This window comes from Cuculus canorus, chromosome 3, assembly GCF_017976375.1.
Source record: "Cuculus canorus isolate bCucCan1 chromosome 3, bCucCan1.pri, whole genome shotgun sequence".
In the NCBI taxonomy this organism is placed as follows: Eukaryota; Metazoa; Chordata; class Aves; order Cuculiformes; family Cuculidae; genus Cuculus; species Cuculus canorus.
Genome location: NC_071403.1, coordinates 77013029 through 77032533, shown reverse-complemented (window position 1 = coordinate 77032533; position 19505 = coordinate 77013029). Strand labels below are relative to the sequence as shown.

At 37.9% G+C, this 19505-nt stretch overlaps 1 protein-coding gene across 1 annotated transcript in view; it reads right to left on the bottom strand.

Annotated features, from left to right (window-relative positions):
- Positions 1-19505, bottom strand: part of ACYP2 (acylphosphatase 2) — a 47192-nt gene that overhangs the window by 22812 nt on the left and 4875 nt on the right. The window lies entirely within an intron of this gene.

The following is a 19505-nucleotide window of genomic DNA, read 5'->3' as shown; positions in this document are numbered from 1 at the left end:
CATATACCAATTCTGACATCCAAAGTCTTTCTCTAGCAGCCCTACTCTGTAGAAACATATTTTTTCACTGGACATCAGCATTTTGAAGATGACTATAATTTAAACAGGGTAAATTAAGAAATATTTTTTATGCAACTAGAAGTAGAGAAATGCAACACAAAACACCAACATACCACCAATATACCTCCCTACATACAGAGACACAAAAACCGCACAGTTCAAAGACAGACTGCAGGAGATGAAGAAAGAAAGAATGCAGGGACTGAATGAAGGAAAGAAGTGAACACATCCAGAAGGAACACGAGATTCCCACTGTTTAGAATCTCTAATTACAAAACAGTTGACATTTCATGCTGAACTTTCTTGGTCAATAAACTACACTGTACTATTTTAACTTTGTTGTGAGGCTAAGAAACATCAGTCCCACTTTCAGATTCAGATGTAGCTTTGGCTGAACATTTCCCAGAAAAAAAACTAAGAATTCAGTTGAACCAAAATAAACATGGATTCAGGATTTGCTTTTTCTCATTTGTCATGAGTATGATTAAAAAAAAACCCTAAGTCTCAAATGTATCTTGCCATTACTTGAACATGTTTCTTTTCTTTATTTTTACCACCCTTTTTTCTTTACTAGGAGAACCAGACATCAGAAAAACAAAGTGTGCAATGAACCTGAACAGATATGGCAAAGAACAAGAAATACCTGGAAACTATTCATAATACTCTTAGTATATCCTTTTCACTAAAGATTATTACTAATCTCACACATTCTGATTTATTAATCAAGTGCCAGAAAATCATAAGACCAGCTGAAATCTCATGAGGTCTCTAAAGCAAAATTCAGAGGTTTTGCTTGCCTTTGGGTTTTAGCATTATCTTAACAGTGCCAGCTTTTTCTCTACAAAACGCAAGGCTGGAAACCTTTCTTTACTACAGAACTTCAATTTGTGCATAACAGGTTTGTACCAAGCACTAAGGCTTTTATAAAATGCTAAGTATCGTCACAAAAATCTTAAGTTAGAAATGCAGTTTATCAAGATGCAATCACTGAGTTATTAATGAATTAAATATCATCACCGTGCCAGAAAACAGGCTTCAGAAAACAGACTCTTGCTGCTCTCTGTAGAGTTAAATAACTAAAAACTAACCTCCCCTTCTTGATACTTTATTTCATTCACTAGCTAAAACACATCAGAAGTTACTTGCTAGAGCAATAGCCCTCTTTGCATAATTTCTTAAATGAAAGCCCTTTCTCCCAAAGGAATTTAATTCTTCACCTTTCTTGAAAAAATATTTCCATCAAGATACATTTATTTTAAAAATAAACTCTTTATGAGGCTGGCTTTATTTTAATATATCACTAGATTGCTCAAATTTGATCACGGCAGCATTTCTTTGTCATACAGTCACTTTGTCTCACTATAGTGGTATAAACGTCGCCAAAACTACAACTTAAATTGCCACAAGAGGAACTTGCTTGCTGTCGAGTTGTGGTAGAGTCAGAACAACTGGGAGGGCAAAAATCCCCATGGATTCCAATGTCTGTTGGCCTCAAGACTGCTACTCTTCTTTCAGGTAGAGTGTGATAGAGCCATGGACAAAAGAAATAATTTAGAAGTATCTGATTCTTCTGCCCACCTTACTCTTTCCTCTTTGAGCTGGTTATAAAACCAGAACTAGTGTTTTCTTTCATTAGCATTTAGAGTACTTCATGCCTCCCTCTTAAGTGAACTCCACCTTGCTGCCCCCACCAACTCCAAAGAGTCCTAAGAAAAAGATATTTCTTACTCTGTCAATCCTGAAACCTCAGCAAAGGGCAGGCTCACAAGGCCCTGTCTGAAATACTGGCTAGAAAAGTAATAATATACAAGTTAATGTAAATGTGCTAAGTTTTTCTCACATGCTAATTATTTAAACATGAATGCTTGTTTTACACAACAGGAAGTGGCTTATGCTACACTGCCATGGACTACAATTTTGGTTTTTTTAAATACATAGCAATTTTTAAAACTGTTAAATTCACTGTAAAGACCAAGATAACTGTATCATAATGACATAGAATACACATTATGCTTGCCTGGAACAAATTCAGGGTGAAATCACAGCACAGCCCTTCCATTTTGTACTACTGCATTTAGCTACAACCTTGAGATTAATTACAAAAGCCACTGCCATGTTACACTGCTGATCCACTTTAAGAGCAGGGAGGCAGTTTGGGAGGAGGCAAAGGTTACCAACCACAATTCTCTGAACAAGTGGCATCTACATTAACCTGAAGCAGACCACGTGTTCCACCCTCATGCAAGCCAGTGTCACCTCTGTTCACGTTCATTTCACCACTGCTAACTTTCACTTGCAGATTTGCCTAATCTTGTGACCAGTCGAACATGACCATTCTAGACTGTATTTCACAATGTGTATATCAGAGAATTTATTTATACCCAAAGATAGCTGTTTAAAATTAATACTTCCTACATATCAAATATACTTTATTGCCATGAACTCATTGAAAAAACTATAAATTCTCTCTCCTTTCCCACTTTGTCCTTCTAGATTTTTCTAACAGCAGCAATAAGCAACCACATAACAGGGAAACCACCGCTGCAAACACTTTCCACCCTGGAACATTGACTCGCAGTAACAAAAGGGACTACACAATTACTGCCTTCAGAGCTCTGGGATTTCTATTCCTTCTCTTTAATAGAAAATACTGGGTTAGACAGCACATATCACCTGGCAAGGAATAAGAAAACATGCTATTTCTGGCAGGTCTCCCATATCTCAAATCATATGCCATGATTTTGAACAGACTAAGACAAACGTTTCCCACAAAATTGCCATGATGCACAGATCAACACTTGCACCAATAGAGTCCCACTGGACTCCATGTTCATACAAAAGCTACCAATTTCAACATTAATGTCATAACTTTAGATGGCCCTATTATCTGGAAAAACATTTAGAGCATTTTAGTAAGTTCTATTTTCAAGCCACACATCAACATAGACCTCTTTAAGTCTTTCTACAGGAAGCCACGTTCCCAGTAACAAAATCCTCTCGGGAGTGTACAAGTTTCCATGCAAGATTCCAACTGAAGTAATTAACTTCATTTTTACCTCCACTTGGGAGGACAGTTAAAGCACAGTCAAGAAGAGGAGAGCCAATAGCACACCACAGCTTCCCTAGGGGCACTGTGGTTAGTGTAAAGGCGCCAGGCATGTTTCTAGAAGGCAGGATTCTTCAGTGATCCTTGCACAGGTCACAGCACTGTCCCACAGGTTCCAACAACCCTTCCCACATCAATCCCACACACCAACATGGCATTTTACCTCACTGGGTAAGGCAAACACTGGCACCTATCCCATCAACATGCTGCTTCATGTCTGGGTCCCATATGTGCTCCACACTTTGCCATTTCTATTTGTCTCCAGCAGGCATACCTTACTCGCCTGACAACTACAAAATATGAGACGATTTTTAAGTCTATTAGATGGCTCCTAACACAGTCAAGCAAAATATTTATGATTTCTCAGAATGTGTGTGGCTCAATATTTACGTTCATGGAAACCTAGAATGTCCTGAGTTGGAAGGGACCTACAAAGATCATCCAGTCCAACTCCTGTTCCTGCACTGGACAACCCCAACCTTTACACCATGTGTCTGAGGGCATTGTTAAAATGCTTCTTGAATATTGTCAGGTGTGGCACCACTACTGCTTCCCTGGGGAGCCTATTCCAGCACTCCACCACCCTCTGGGTGGAGAACCTTCCCCTAATATCCGGCCTAAACCTCTCCTGGCACATCTTTCCTGCCATTCCCTCAGTCGTCAGAGAGAAGAGATTGATGTCTGCTCCTCCTCCTCCGCTTGAGAGGAAGCCGTAGACCATGATGAGGTCTGCCTTCAGTCTCCTCCAGGCTGAACAGACCAAGTGACTTTAGCCACTCCTCATATGGCTTCCCCTCTAAACCATTCACCAACTTTGTGGCCCAACTCTGGACATTCTCCAGTAGCTTTAGATCCTTTTTATACTGCACTGCCCCAAACTGCACACAGTACTCAAGGTGAGGCTGCACCAGTGCAAAGCAGAGCGGGTAAAGCACCTCCCTCGATCAGTTAGCAATGCCACGCTTGATGCATCCAAGGACACTGTTGCTCATGTTCAATTTGCCATCGACCAGAATCCCAGATCCCTTTCTGCAGGGCTGCTCTCCAGTCTCTCCCTCTTCAATCTGTGTGTACATCCAGGGTCATTGAGACCCAGATGCACTTGCCTTTGTTAAACTTCATGCGGTTGGTGATTGCCCAGATTTCTAATTTGTCCAGAGCCGTCTGCAGGGCCTCTTTGCCCTCAAGTGTCAACAGCTCCCACCAGTTTCAGGTCATTTGCAAACTTATTAAGTAAATCTTCAGGCCCTGCATCCAGGTAATTTATGAAGACATTAAAGAGCATTAGCCCTAAGATGGATCCCTGCAGAACCTCACTAGTGTCTGGTCACCAGCTCAATGTTTCTGTTTGTAAGTAATAGGAACATCTCTTAATATTAGCTAGACTAGTAAACCAGACACTAAGTTGAATAGATTTTTGTTAGCCAAAATTCACTGAATAATTGTGCCTAAACTAAGGCAACAGAACAGCTTTCAGAAGATGAAAATAACACACAGTTTCAATAAAAGACTATAGGTCTGGTTTTTAAGCACTTGCCTATGGGTCTGCAAGTCCTGAGAAATCTGCTGTATGTAGTCAAACAGTATGGCACAGAAAAATCCTGCCTGCTGTTCTGGTCCTACACCAGAACCCTTTAAAAGGATAATGAAGACAGCATTGCATTTCATAAGAGATTTCCTGAGTGCCTGCTGAGCTGATCTTGTTTACAAGTACTCATTGAAATGATTAATCGCTCCTACATTCTGCTCCACACTGCTATGGCTCAGAATTTTCTGTCTATATTATCCATATGGACATGAGCCAGAAAGCAAATTTCAATGTAATTATCCAATTAATTATTATTAATGTTAGCATTTAACAAAAAAATTGCCAGCTGGCATACAGAACAATCAGTTTACTTCTATTGTGCAAGAAATATAAAAGGTATTTGTTTTCTTATTAATACAGCAAAAGTTGAACAAGTTGTTTTAAACTACAGAGGATCAGAAGGGCAAAGAGAATAGAGTGGTGAAGGACTGGACTGGGAGTCAGGAAACAACTTGAATTCAGTTTGCGGCACTTCTGGGTGACTGAGCCAATCAGTTCATCTCTGTACTACAGGTGACCACTCGTAGATTAACATTTTCTCATTCTCACGCTTCACTGCTTAATTTTATTATCTGTTCTTTGGTAGCAGAAGTCTCTTATAACACATTAATAAGCAGAATGGGGTCCTTACTGACTAAAGCCTATAATTTTCCTTTTCTTTGTACTGTTTTAACATTGAGAGGATTTTGAAAGTAGAAAGACAGCATTTCTTCCCAACCTAGGGGAAACCCACGACTGCCCCAGCTGGCCCACAGAAATCAACTGATACAATAAGGCAACTATATAGTTTGAAACAGTGTAATTGCAGTTTAGGCAAGCTACATAAAGCCTGGTATATCCTGAAATTTAGAGCAAGGTGTTATCTTTAGTGCTTTATGGACATTAGCTAGCCAATGCACAGAACCCCAGCAACTTAAAGAAACCTTGTTACAATGATTAGGGCAGAACTGGATATCAGCAGTCCCACACGTCTCTCTCAACACAATCACAGATTTGCTATATGAGATTGTACTGATGCTGCTCTGTGCACCAGTTCCTCCACATACAGCACAGGAATAATCTATATGGAGCTACTCAATGGAATTGTTCTCAATTTTAATTCACATTTGTGCTAGGAAATTAAAACAAGACAAGTGTTCACCAAAATTTGCCTCCACACTCAATCCAAATATATATAGCACCTCCACAACTATCAATGTCAGCACCATTACAATAGTATAATGTAAATGGGAATTCTACCTTCTAAGAAGCTACACTATATTTCTGTTTATGTACTTACGATGTAATTAACTGCAATAACAGCATCAAACACTCCCTAGGCTGCGTAACAGCAGGTCCTGAAACTGTTGATGTGTTGTGTGAGCTGGACAACATAAAAATCTATTAGATCTTGATCTTCACAGGATCCCAATACAATATCCCAGCCTCCTTGGCACACGGAGAATATAACACTCTTCAACCTTTAAACCAAGTAGAGATTCATCTCCTTTCACTCATGATAGAATTCCACATTTTTTTGCTTAATTGAGAGGACACAGCAGTAAGAGAAAAGCTGAAAACACGAATAAATAAAACTGTGTTGGCAGGGTTCATTAGTGGGACACTCAGCATTCAGTTAGCTTTGCTCTCCCTAGTAGCTCCCACACAACACACTGGAGACTACCAAGCGCTCGTGAGGGCAGCAGAATAATATTATATAGTGATTTATGTTCTAACAGAAAGATCTGGAAAAGCAACCAAATGGACAGCAGTCATTCTGCAAGGCATCACGGCGGCACCATTTGCCTGAACTTTTGCAAGCTGACAACATCCTAGTTATGACTTTTTTAGACATAAGTAGACATCATGACTGATATTTGTGACTACTGGCAGGGAACAGCAAATGCCTTGTCCTATCACCGAAGCTGAGTAACACTGCTGAACCACGGTTTCCCAGCCACAGAGGGTGTAGCACATGCACGAATTGCAGCAGTACAAATAGAAATTCCGTGTATGTGCTCCCAAGTACAGATAGGTTACAGGTGTGATTCACTGGAAAACAGGCAGCTGACCTAGAATTTTGAACATTCATCTCCAAAACCAACTGAATTTGCACTCCAAAGTGGTTTTCATCAGAGTATGCTGGCAGTTTGTCTATGAGGCTGCTGGGGAGCCTGAGCTTTCAAAGTTCACAGCCCCAAGACCGTTGGGCTAGGTAGACTTGCTCAAGATCAATCCTTCCAACGCTTCTGGCTCTGCAAAAGATTCTGCAGATCTCCCTTTGGGCCACAGTCCTTACAGCCTCCTGTCTGACAAGGAAGATCTGTTTCCAGGCTCCAGGTCCTCAGTCCACAGTCTGCAAATGCAAGGCAGGGCAGGCAGGGCTATCGCAGACTGGCAGCAGCCAGATGCCCTTCTCCATCTCTCCTAGAATACAGAGCAAACCCATCTCATTTTTCTAAATTCTTAAAAATTTCCTCTGCAAAACACTGACTCACCAGAATTTAAAGATGATACTAAACCTACACAGACCGACAGTGGGATATCGCTGTGCTCTCTGAAGTTTCCCAATACTGACCTTGAAATCTAATTTCAAGGAATGGTTTATATCATACAATGAGCACGGCCAGAGGCTAAGGATTAGCATTTGTAGAGCATAACAGGATTTCAGGTGAGTTCCTATATGATAGACCAAGCCCGCTCAGATCCAAAAATATGATGACTGAAATCTCATTAAATGATTGCTGGGAAATTTGCAAGCTGGAATAGATGGGGTTTGCTGCTCCAAATGGTTTGTTTTCTATTACATATTAAAATTCTATGGCTTATAGAATCAAAAAAGGAAAGGAAAACTATTTGCTCAGTACCTATTTCCATCAGAATGGTCATTAAGAAGTTCAAGGAACCTTCTTCCAAACATAGTATCAGATGGCCATTTTAATGCCTGCTTTTCTTTCATTAAGTTCTGAAGACTTCCCAGACTTTTCCCAGACTGATTTTCTTTGCTACGTTATGAGGGGAAACAAGCAGGAAGAGCCCACAGCATCACAATATGAGAGCATCAGTCTGAACACCACTAGAAAACATTTAAGATACACAAGCAGAGTTTTCATTATAGATTAAAACAGCTAGCTGTTTCACCCCAACTACAGCAAACACATCACAAAGAACACCAGTTTGAAAAGAAACTTCTAATCCAGTAACACAGAATGACTACAGTAAGTAAATCAACTCTAGAGCAGAAGGATGTCAGAGCAAATCCAGTGTCTTCTCCAAGTTTATATAAGTGATCCTCTGGAAAGAGATTTCAGAATTCCCTTCAGAGGGGCCACAAGCAATGGAAAGGCAAGTAGTGTTAACTCTGCAGGATACTTGGTAACATCTAGCATAGTTCAAGGCAAAAATCTCAAGGCACCACCTTAAGCAAATAAACACTATATTTCCCTGTAGTGCAAGGCAAGGGAGTGGAAGGAGGAGTTGGGAAAAAAAAAAACACGGTATAATTGAGTTATGTATTATATAATGAAGTTACCCAGCATATCGTAAGTACATAAGTGTGAAACATACTCATCTTCTATAAAAATATGGTAAATAAACTGAATACAACTTGCCCATGAATCAAATCATTACTACAGTAATTTGTGGGATAAAACAAACAGGTATCTTGGCAACATAAAAAGGCTTCAGTGTTTTTTCCCCACAAAACAAGCTCATACTAGCTTCGTCTTCTTTTCTGGCTATCTGTGCAGCCCAGCATAAGTAATAAAGATTTCACTTAAAGTCCTATATTAACCTGGCTAATTAAGTGTTTCAATCATAGAGAGACGATGCTTTTCCAAGTCAGCACTTTTCCCAAAAGAACACTGGTAAGATCAGTAGTAGTAGAGATTCAAAGGATATGTGAATTCAGAAGTAAATCAAGCCTACACACTCAACGCAGGATTCAGAGTTAACTATCCGCCCGTTCCTTTGTATGCTGTCCATTTGGACTACAAAACCTTTGCATTCCTATGGAAAAGCTCCTGCATCTGGTACCCCACATGTCACGTAATACAAATGAAAAATACTCCCTCCTGATTTCTCACCAGAAGCACAGGTTACTACTATCAGCTTAACCCTGAATCTGTTTGCCTAGCTCATAACACTTGTTCCGGGGACAACAGCAGCGTTCTTGTAGAGGTCTTTTCACCCTTTCTTATGCAACCTTAATAGTAGTTTAATGTTGTTTTCTCCTGTGGATTACAAACACAAATCTCTAGACTCAGAATAACACCCTTCATCCCTCTTAGGATAGAAAATTGGTCATAACAGGCTTGTTCCCTACTTACCGGACCATTAATCTTCAAATAGTATCAGCACACACAAAAGGAAAACAAACACCTTCAGCCATCAGGTGGGAAGATCAGAGAACAAACCAGACATTACGGTGCACTGCAGCACTGCTCATTTCTAGTCCATCCCAACTTTTGAATGCTTGGCTGTAAAAATTCAGTAATGATCTCTTAACATTGTTCTACACATCTAATCTCTGTTTTCAGACTAGTTAGCTGAATTCTTTTCCTTCTCAGTAAGCTTCTGTAGGTTACAACATCAAGTGGATACCCTTACCAAACTGTAGGTTTGTATAAACAGTGTTAGTTACCCTTTCAGCATTCAGAAGACCTGTGAAATCCTATGCCTTGCACTTTTCAGAAGGCAAAGATCCACTATGATATCCAGCTACAGTGTAGGCATCCTTGACCATTTCTTGCTCCACGCTAATGTTAATTAGTATCTACTTCAAGAGAAACACCAGAACTTACATGAAACCAAAGCAAAAACGTTCATACCAGAATTTATATCATACTGGCATGGCTTTCTGGACAACACCGAAAAAAAGTCAAAACTATCCTACAGAATCTTTGTGCCTAATCTGCTGAAACTCGTTAGCCCTAGACAATGCTGTTTAAAAAACATTTTTAAATGCCTCAATTTTAATAGCAAAAACACTTTTGAATCTGAAGTCAAAGAAAATATGTTCTAATACAAAAAAGGCACAACAAATAATTACATTTCTGAAGTATCCACATTAGTAGTTTTTTATTTTAAGAACTTGTTTGAAACATCACATGCAAGCTGTGGCCAAGATGCCTTTATATCAACTCACTGGAGTTTAAATACAAGTGCAAGAGTGTAATCTACATGCAAGAATAAATCCAGTCTCAACAGCATTCAAGTCTTTTCTACATAGGAAATTGTGACAAGTCTCTCAATTTCCTTCCTGGACTTGATGTCCTTAGAGGCCTTTTCCAACCTAAACAATTCTATGATTCCCGTTACATTCATGCAACTTGAAATAGGCAAACATGAGCAAGCTGTGCCATGTGCTGAGATGTCTGGAAGCTACTGGGCATCGTTGGTGAAGTACTAAGCTCAGGCTAGAAAACCATTCTGAGAAGGGCAGTACAGCAGCTTAAGAGTCCCACAGCTTTTGTCTGTTTCAGCAAGGGCAAAGGAATATCGTGCCTCAGAAGGCCATACAGACATTGTCTCAGCAATCTTGACAGAGTAAGCCATATTCAATAGGACAAACAGATAGAACCTTGTATCACTCCAGTACTAGCTTTATTTCACAGCACAAAACCCCAGGCAGCTCTGTCTAATGCAGCATCTAGAAAAGGTTTCAAAAAACCTAAACTAAGTACATGCTTCTATTGATACTCAGCAGTTTGTTGTCAAAGATTTATTTTTAACTGTGCAGTTATTCCCCTTGATAAGCCGGAGTTTAAGTCTCCTTTAAAAGTACTAGTTTAACCCGAACTTCCACTAATTTCTGTAAACGCTATGTTGCAGCATAACAAAAAAGAACACACTTTCTTCAGCACAAAAAGCCAGAATAATGGCGTTGAACCGTAACACACCTTACTGTATCAGTAATAAGGGAACACCTTCACTCTGAAAATATCAAAGCACTACATGTGGTCCCTGTAATATCAGCTATAAAGAACGCATAAATGCTTAATATGATAAAATGAATAAAAAGCTTCCAGCGGAAATTGCTCATCATACTGGAATTTGTACTTTGCAGTCTCACAGAAAACTCAACCAATCCTGATAGAGTTACTGTAAAACAGTTACTGTGATTTAAGTAAGATTAATTTAGAGTCAAAATAAGTTTGACTTTTCAGTCAGATGAAAAAGGCATATCGCTCTTCTAATTATGCAAGAAAATGCCTAAATTGAGTATTCTGACAACAGCTACACTTGCCTGTGTTTACAGTATGACCCAATACAACCTTGCAATGCTTTCAACTGTGCAACAGATGTGAGAACTGAAGGTTATCACAGGTAGTGATCAACTAAGGAACCGAAAGTCTGGAATTCTGTGGCAAATTAGGACTTCATGTACTAACACCACTAAAGAACTTATGCCACATCCCTATGGAACCATCATTTCCTAAGAGGCAAGCCACCAGAGAAGCACAGTAAAAAAAGAAGTTAAGCACCCTGCAGAAGATCACATACTAAGTTTTCCAAGACACTGTAAAGACTAACATATTCCAGTGGCACAGTTGCAGAAATTCAGTCCTGTTTAAATGCAGGAATAACATCTGGTAGATGCTTTATAAACATAAATGGAAAGCAGCTTTTTGTCTTCTCTCTATCTAACATTTAAACAAGTATTAATATACCCACTAGTAATAAGAACAGGAGACCAGGCACGTATGAGAGACCCACAGGAACTTTTTTCCTGCATTTAAAGAGATCTACAAACACAGAAAATTGTGGAATACCTTAAAAATTTCAAGAGAAAAAGGAGTCATATGGTTCCCAGTAAAGCAAAGGGACGTTCCTGGCAGCTTCAGAGGGAGCTGGAAGGAAGAAACTTTCTCCACTGAATTAATTCAAGCATCAAATATGATAAACTGTTGAAAGCTGGCACCCTCCCTCCAACAAATGAAAATACCTCAACAGACTTGTGTTTACAGTATAAGACTAAACTACAACATATATTTCAGAATAATAGCTGTGAGAATTAAACACTACCCTAACTTAGTAACCTTGAGTGTCAATAACAACATGTGATCTTTAACAGGAACTTTTGGTTTTTTCTCAAAACTGACTAAACGGCTTAGCCTGTCATCCTTCCAAAAAATCCAATACTCAAAAGGTGAAGAAAACATGAGGATTAAACTCTAATAAGACAGTATTTAGCAAATCCTAATTAACCATTTGTATTGTAAGCCTATGTTTAGTATAATTCGTTAATTAGAACATTTCTTACCAAAACGTATCACTATGAACACTTAAGTGATCAGAAATGGAAGCAGATATAAAGAATTACAGTTCGCGAAGCTACTGCAAATTCACACTGACTGTAAAAATTACTACATCAAAAAAGAATCTACAAGGTCATATGAGACAGCTATCTTTATACCCCAGCAGCAGAAAGGGGGAGGTGGAAAACATTCTTTTTTGCACTATTCCATATCCAGAAAGATATAATCATGGTTAAAAGCTTTAGTGGTTTATGGCATTTCGAAGTGAAGAACAGTGACAATCCAGCACAGTCCAAAGGACAGGACCTGTGCCAGGAGATCACTTCTATTTCTGGCTGTCACTGGTGGGCTGTGTGACCTTCAGTGGAGAACTACACCTCTCTTCCTGGTCCACAGCAAGATAATTGCCTTTTGCTGTGGCCCTAAGTGACTAACAAGAGGGCTGTAGGCACTGATGTACGATATAAAACAGCAAGGGTAGAACAAGGGTAAGCCACTAGGCCTGCAGTTTTGTGTTGGAAGCATGCAACTCTCCTTCAGCTAAGTATCAATAAAAATCTATGGGTTTTCTTCCCAGAAGCCAGCAACAAAACCTACTTCTGACTCACCTGACCCACTCCTTGTCTTTTAAGCAGAGTACAGTTGCTATGATAATTATATATATGTATATAATAACTAATATATATATATAATAACCGTAATTAGTTCTTCATTTATTCAATTTTTAACTGCTAGAACCTCAAAGAACGAGGTTTAATTCTAGTCTTTCCCAGGTCATCATCAGTAACATTTAGTAAATTTAATTTACAGAACCAAGCTCTGAGCCTGCATAACTGAAACATTTTACAATTCAGCCTAATATTAAGACATAATCAAATAACCACAGATAAGAAATTAATACCTCAAATATTCAGTATGAAGAGAGATGGTCACATTTACCATTACTCCAGCCACAAACATTTTAATTTAACACAATCTAATTTTCCAGAATAGGTTAGTCTTACCTTTAAAAAATAAAAATAAAGCCAAACAAAAAAAACTGAGCTTGTTATACTTGGACCTACACTGAACTATAAAAACCCATCATATTTCTTGTCATCTGAAATATTGCAGATCACCTTCAGCACCGATTAATGTAAAAACTGTACCTCATTACAATCATAAATGAGAACACATCCTAACACTTTTCCACTATTTCACATTTTAGCAAATTAAAAAAAGAAAGCTTGAAGAATGTGTTTTTAATTTCCCTCTCCCTTTTCCTTCAAAATATATCACTGTCAGCTTCCCAAGAACAGTACATTCTGGAAATATTTCAGCCATACTATTATGGTACAGAGCTGCCTCACTGACAAGGCACAAGGCAAACATTAAGTACATCAGAACAGATGTATTTTTATAGAAAATATGCATGGCAAAAACTGAAGCATACAATGACCAGTGGTTTTGCATGATCAGCCTTCCATCTAATCACTGCAATTTTGTGCCTATATGCTTCCATAGACACGTAGGATGCCAATATTCACCTTGGCCTACTCGTTCCTTCATTAGATAAGAGACACAAGAGAGATAAGAACTTCAGCCTGTATGTTCATGAAGCATGGCTAATAACAACATCATTCTAGTTATAAATTATTACAACCTCATAATAAATACAGCCCTGAAAATGTATACCAATAAATTTAGAGCCTACTTTGAGAACAACTGCATTCATCTTTGAAAAACAGTAAGAGTTTCAAACAGCCTAATTTGTTTTAGAATTACGTGTATTAAGATGGTCAAATGATCTCTTTTCTCCTAAATCTTCTTCACCATGTTTGACCATAAACTCAGTGTGTGTCCCTGCCTCGGTAATTCGCTTCCACTGCAGTCAGCTCACCCCTCTGACATTCTCCTCTCCTACACTAACAGATATCAGAATTTTCCTTCTATCTCTCAGCCCAATCTCCCATAACAATTTTTTCTATCAGAGCCCATCTCTGGTTAGCATATTGTGCTGCCTTTCTGCCTCCTAGACATGAACTTATCTCCAAGTTTTGTACCTTTTGTTCTAGTCTGATGTTACTCACCGCTGCTTGAATCTACCAAATCCCAATCCAAAATCAGTGTTTTTCAGATCTACTGCTGCCAAACGCAAGCTGGCTTCCATATTCTCTCCCTAATCCATCAATTTTTCAAATCTCTTTGAACTTTTCACTCAACAGCCTTCGTCTTCTTTTCAATAGCAGGGTGTATCACAGATGTCTTGAATGTATCTGAAAACCTAAACCACTTCCTTGCCTGTACAAACGTCCTCCGCATATTCATTTTTCCCATTATGTCCAGGTTCAGGTGCAAAGAAGTGTTACAGTTTCATCTCCTAAACAACATTTAGATTGAGCTGAAAAAAATTTAAAAACAGCCGTTTAAAATGGAGAAATAAAATGCAAAATACAGAATAGAATACCTCAACATAAATTGGGTATTAAGACCTTGCTCAAGGAACCCAATCTGTCTAAATAAGGAGAAGATTTATACTAGCCTTGAATTCTATTTCATGCTATCAGAGTTATTCTCTGCCAACAATTAAAAAACTATATTGAGGAAAAAAGTATTCAATGCCAGTTGATACAGACAGGAATCTGGGAAACACCTGACTAACAAAACAGATACAGAACAATAGCTGCAGTATTAAGAGAGCTCCCTTCTCCCACTTTATGTAGTAAAAATGGACATTTTTCAATGCAGATACAGACATCATTTTGAAGTCTTGTGTCATTTACATATTTAGTACAAATTATTCTTAAATTACATTTATATTAAAAATTAAACCATGCAAATTAATTTAGCATTAATTTACTAATTAAAAAAAATTTCCAAGTCAACCAATCTATGTTTTATGCCACGCCTTCCTACAAGAAGAATACTTATTATGCTGTCATATACTACTTGTGTCTAAAAAACATTTTAAGATTTTACATTTTACAGTAAAGCCTGATTTGAAATCTTTGGGCTCTGGAATAAATTCTGAACTTGGCAGTGTACATGACATAAGTCTTACCTTCCTTTTCTTATAGATAACTAAGCCATATGTCATCATTCAAAGACCTAAAAATTTCCATAGGAACATGGTTTCTAGCCTGTCAATGCAAGTTGCTATGGAAACAACCACAGTGCCTGTGAAGGCTCCAACCTTATTTGATGAATAAAATGGAAAAAAATATCACAAGACACTAGGATGAAAAACCCTGTACTCTAAGTCTTCCTGAGAAAGATACCAAATGATTACCTCTTCTACCCCATGTAACAAAGCCTGGGCTGGCAAAAAAAGCCCCCAGTTCACCATAACACCTTATGTCATTACATTTTAGAAATGCTATGACTCTGCTTTTCTTGTGACTTCAGTATTCTTTGGATTACAAAAAGGTAAAAGACTGAAAATGAGCTCTTTAGTATTTAAGGATAATGGGTGTTAGCTATGCAGAGCAGTAGCAGTGAACAGAACCGGCCCATAAAATATGGTAGGGAAAAAGGAGGTGAAGAAAAAATGGATTCTTCTCTACCAGTCCAGAAATAGGTTCACTTCAAATGAACCATGTATCTACAGAACAAACAGCTCCATCTAGAGGCTAGAAAACAAGGGATGCTAAAACAAGATTACAGGTACAGCTTCTCACGACTTCTTAAAAAATACGTTAAAAAAGGTCTGCAAGATCTCCCAATTAAAATTAAAAACGGGCTTCCAAATACATTTTCATATAAAAGTTACTTGATTTGAAAATCTAAAAGTTTTTCATTAAAACCAAACTGAAGACAAATCTTGGAATGAAAATACCCAAGATCAAAACCTGCTTATTCATACCTTAAGCTTCCTGCGCTTCAGTGAAATTCACACTGAACTCCTAGCCTCAGGGAAGTCAGTACATTTTGCCAGTTTTCAGTGCAATCAAGGTTTCACCACCACAGAGTGCAAGCAAAAAAGTCAGCCTTCCAGCACCACTTCAACAACAACATCTGGCCACGTTCAACACTAAATGAATGGTCCAATAAGGACTGAGACTTCTTGGAAGTACAACACTTTCTAGGCCCCAAGTCATTGTAATTGCATATCTATAATTTTCCACTTATTTCTGCCAGAGTCAAAATGTCCCCACTACGTTGCTATATGCTCCAGAGCAAACTCTATTGTGTATGTCATATTTCAAAGTAATCATAATTTTCAATTATAATCATAACCAACATCATAATTTTATGTCTGCAGGGAAACAATTACTTTCAAGATTTAGGACAAAATCCAGGCTTCAGCACACTGCTTGGGAAACTACACTAAGCACAGGTAAAAAGTCAGTTCTTTTTCCTGGCAGGATGGCAAAGAACCAAACCTGCAGTGTACTGGACTGGCTGCGTCAGCAAACATTCTTCTGTGCCACATCTGCAGCAGTAGATACACATCCTGCAGCTGCCTTCCTGCCCTTTATCCCTCAATTCTAGCATAATAGTTGTATTTGACTAGCCAAGACTCTAAAGAACATCTGTTAGTGGCCAAGTGATTTTCTAAGTAGATCTTCTCTAACATACTCTCACCTCATCAGAGAGCTTCAAGTATAGGTGGACAGTCATACCTGCAACTCTTCTGCTTTCAACGTTATTTTCTCCACTTTATACTGGTTCTGACCACTCTCCAACTAAACTCTAAATATGCATTACAATAATGCTTAACATAGATCACTAGGACTGTCCTCATAATTTCTTCCAGATTATATTTTACCCTGCAGCCTGCATTAAAAAAAAAAAAATCAAAAAAAAGATAAAAACAAACACATAAAGGCATTGTTCCTTGAGCCCGCACTGGATGCCTCCCAGCTGTGCCTCACAATACAAGTAGTGATACAAAACCAAGTATAAAGGGTCAGAAAATCAGGGGCAAAGGACTGCTGCTGGAAAACGGTTGTCTGAGAGGTCTGCCGCATTACTGCTCCAGAACAAAGGCATGTGTTGTTATTCACTCCATGCTTCTGGTAATGCTGAATTTCTTCATGGTGGTTTTCCCACAATTTTTACAGTTTCCCTATTTTTATCCTCTTCTTAAGCCCTTATCCCTCTCTTCTATCCTCCCATCCTGCTTTCTCCATTTACCTGTTGAAGAACTCTACTTCCTTATGGCATCCCCATCGTCTTTTGTCTATGTTCTTGATTCTATTTAGCATCATGAAAAGATAAATATTGTTTATCATAGATCAAAACACCCCTTCCACCTTCCCCTTAAAAGTACTAACATTAACAAGCCACAATCAATAAAACAACTACAAATCATTTTATTACCATTAATACATGATTTTTAAAAGTCCAAGTGCTGCACTTGTCAAATTCAGGCTATTTCGTGCCTCAAGTTTAATTTAGGAACTTATATAAGTGAGAGAACACCTGTCCAAAAGACACTGCACAAACTATTCTTGAAAGATTTCTACAAGGAGACACATTGTTCCAATATTTGAAATAGCATTCACCAGGAGCCTTTTTTGAAATATCTTATAACATTGATTGATGTACTGTATTTCTCTGAAAAGTGTTCAATTTCTTCACAGAGATCTTCAATCGTTTAAGTAGTGTCCTACACAGTCTCTTCTAATATTCAGCAAATAGAAACCAGAGTTTTCATAGGAAGTTGACGCCAGAATTTTCTCCTAACTGTTTTTCACATTTTGAACACAAATGTATGTTTAGGATTACTGGTTCATATTAATTTGCTATAGCAGAATTAAGTCTTGTTTTCTTTATATTTAATATAGCATTTTAAATAATCCTTGAATCTAGAACACAGTATTATGATTTCCTGGGAAGCATGACCGAGCACTACAAAAAACGCTACAAGCTCTGGAAAAAAACTTCAAAAACTCAAACCTATTTTGATCTTCTATTAACACGTACTAACAGAGAGAAATAAGGGCCTTTCACACTATCTGTTCACATACAATAGCTCCCCTTTCATGTGAAAGTTCACCAATTTAATGCCAAAAATAAACTCACTACCTTTTCGATATATCAGATCCCACCAAGGAAGCAACGAAGAGTGAACTGTTTCTCCTCCAGCATTCTACTCTAGGGTCTTCAATTTAATAATCCATATCTCAATTCATACTTCAAAATCGGACTTCAACATTGTGACATTATTCCAACATCAGTGGAAAACATTGATTTCCAGCATGAAACGAAGAAGCAGCAACTCAAAAAAACTTTTTATTTCATCTGAATATCAAACACAATGACATAAAAAGCTTCAACACAGGTTTTTTTTTGGTCACAATCCAGCTTGCTGACCCTAAGCAAAATTGCGTAACAATGAAAAAAAAACCTTTTGTTTCCTTTTGGAATAGACTGCATGCCAACACATGTTTAAGAATAAGCCTAGTCGTGTTAGTCTGATTTTGCAGCTGTCCTCTGAGATCCTCTATTACAAACTTCCTGATGTTCAGGTAAGCACGGTTTCATTTAAATTCCATCAATATAGACAACAGAGAAGGGAAAAGTATGGAAGAAAACTCTGCATTCTGCAGCACTCCTAATTCATTCAAAAACTAGGAACTAAGCTGTGCTTTTGCCTAAATCTGCTTAATCAGAATAAATCAACTGACTAGAAATTTTTAAATTAAGTAGTATTTCCACAAATAGAAACTAAATCCTCATTCTTCACATATTCATTTTCAGTATTCTAAACTAACTAAAGAGATGGCATCAAGATACTAAGTTTTCAAAATATTTAGATCAGGCTATTAACAAAAGTCTTCCAAAAAGTAGGTATAAACTTGACTTAGGAAACAAAGAACTAATGTTTCCCTGGCTTTGCAAACATTTTACAGGCCAAACTAATGTTAAGCTCGAGACCAAAGAAAATAGTTACTACAAATACTTCTGTCACATTATATTATCATACATAAATCCTTTTACCAGAATTGTAACGCTATTTTCTCTACTATTTTCTATATTTTTTTCTATATTTTTTCTCTCTTTGTATCCAAGTTCTGTTTTGAAGCAATTTCTGTTGGAAAGTGTTGGCAGAATTTGCACTAGTAAATGCCCATCCATAATAAAGCCTACAAAAGAAAGTTTTACTCACTCATTTTTCACTGAGAGAACAAACCACTGAAGGATGTTTTAAAACTCCTAACAATCTCCCTATATACACTTGCAAAAAACAATAGCTGGAAGCAACAGAATCAGGTTTTGTGTTTCTCCAGGAATCTCCTCAGTGTGACAGCTTTAATCTTCTATAAATTGGAAATTTCATAAGGAAACATACCCGTTCTTTTTCATACCAAAATATTTCGACGTTTCTTTCCAGATGGTAGGGGCTACAAGCTTTTGATGAAATATGCACTTATGTATTCACTTTTCTAAATTAGGAAAAAATCACATTTAAACCCAGTTTCCTTTAAATTTATTTAAGTACAGGCTGAACAAGCATTTCAAGTTGTTCTTCAGTCTGTTTCTTAATACAGAAGTTTTGAAGAATTAAAAACCAGATTTTTGCCACATG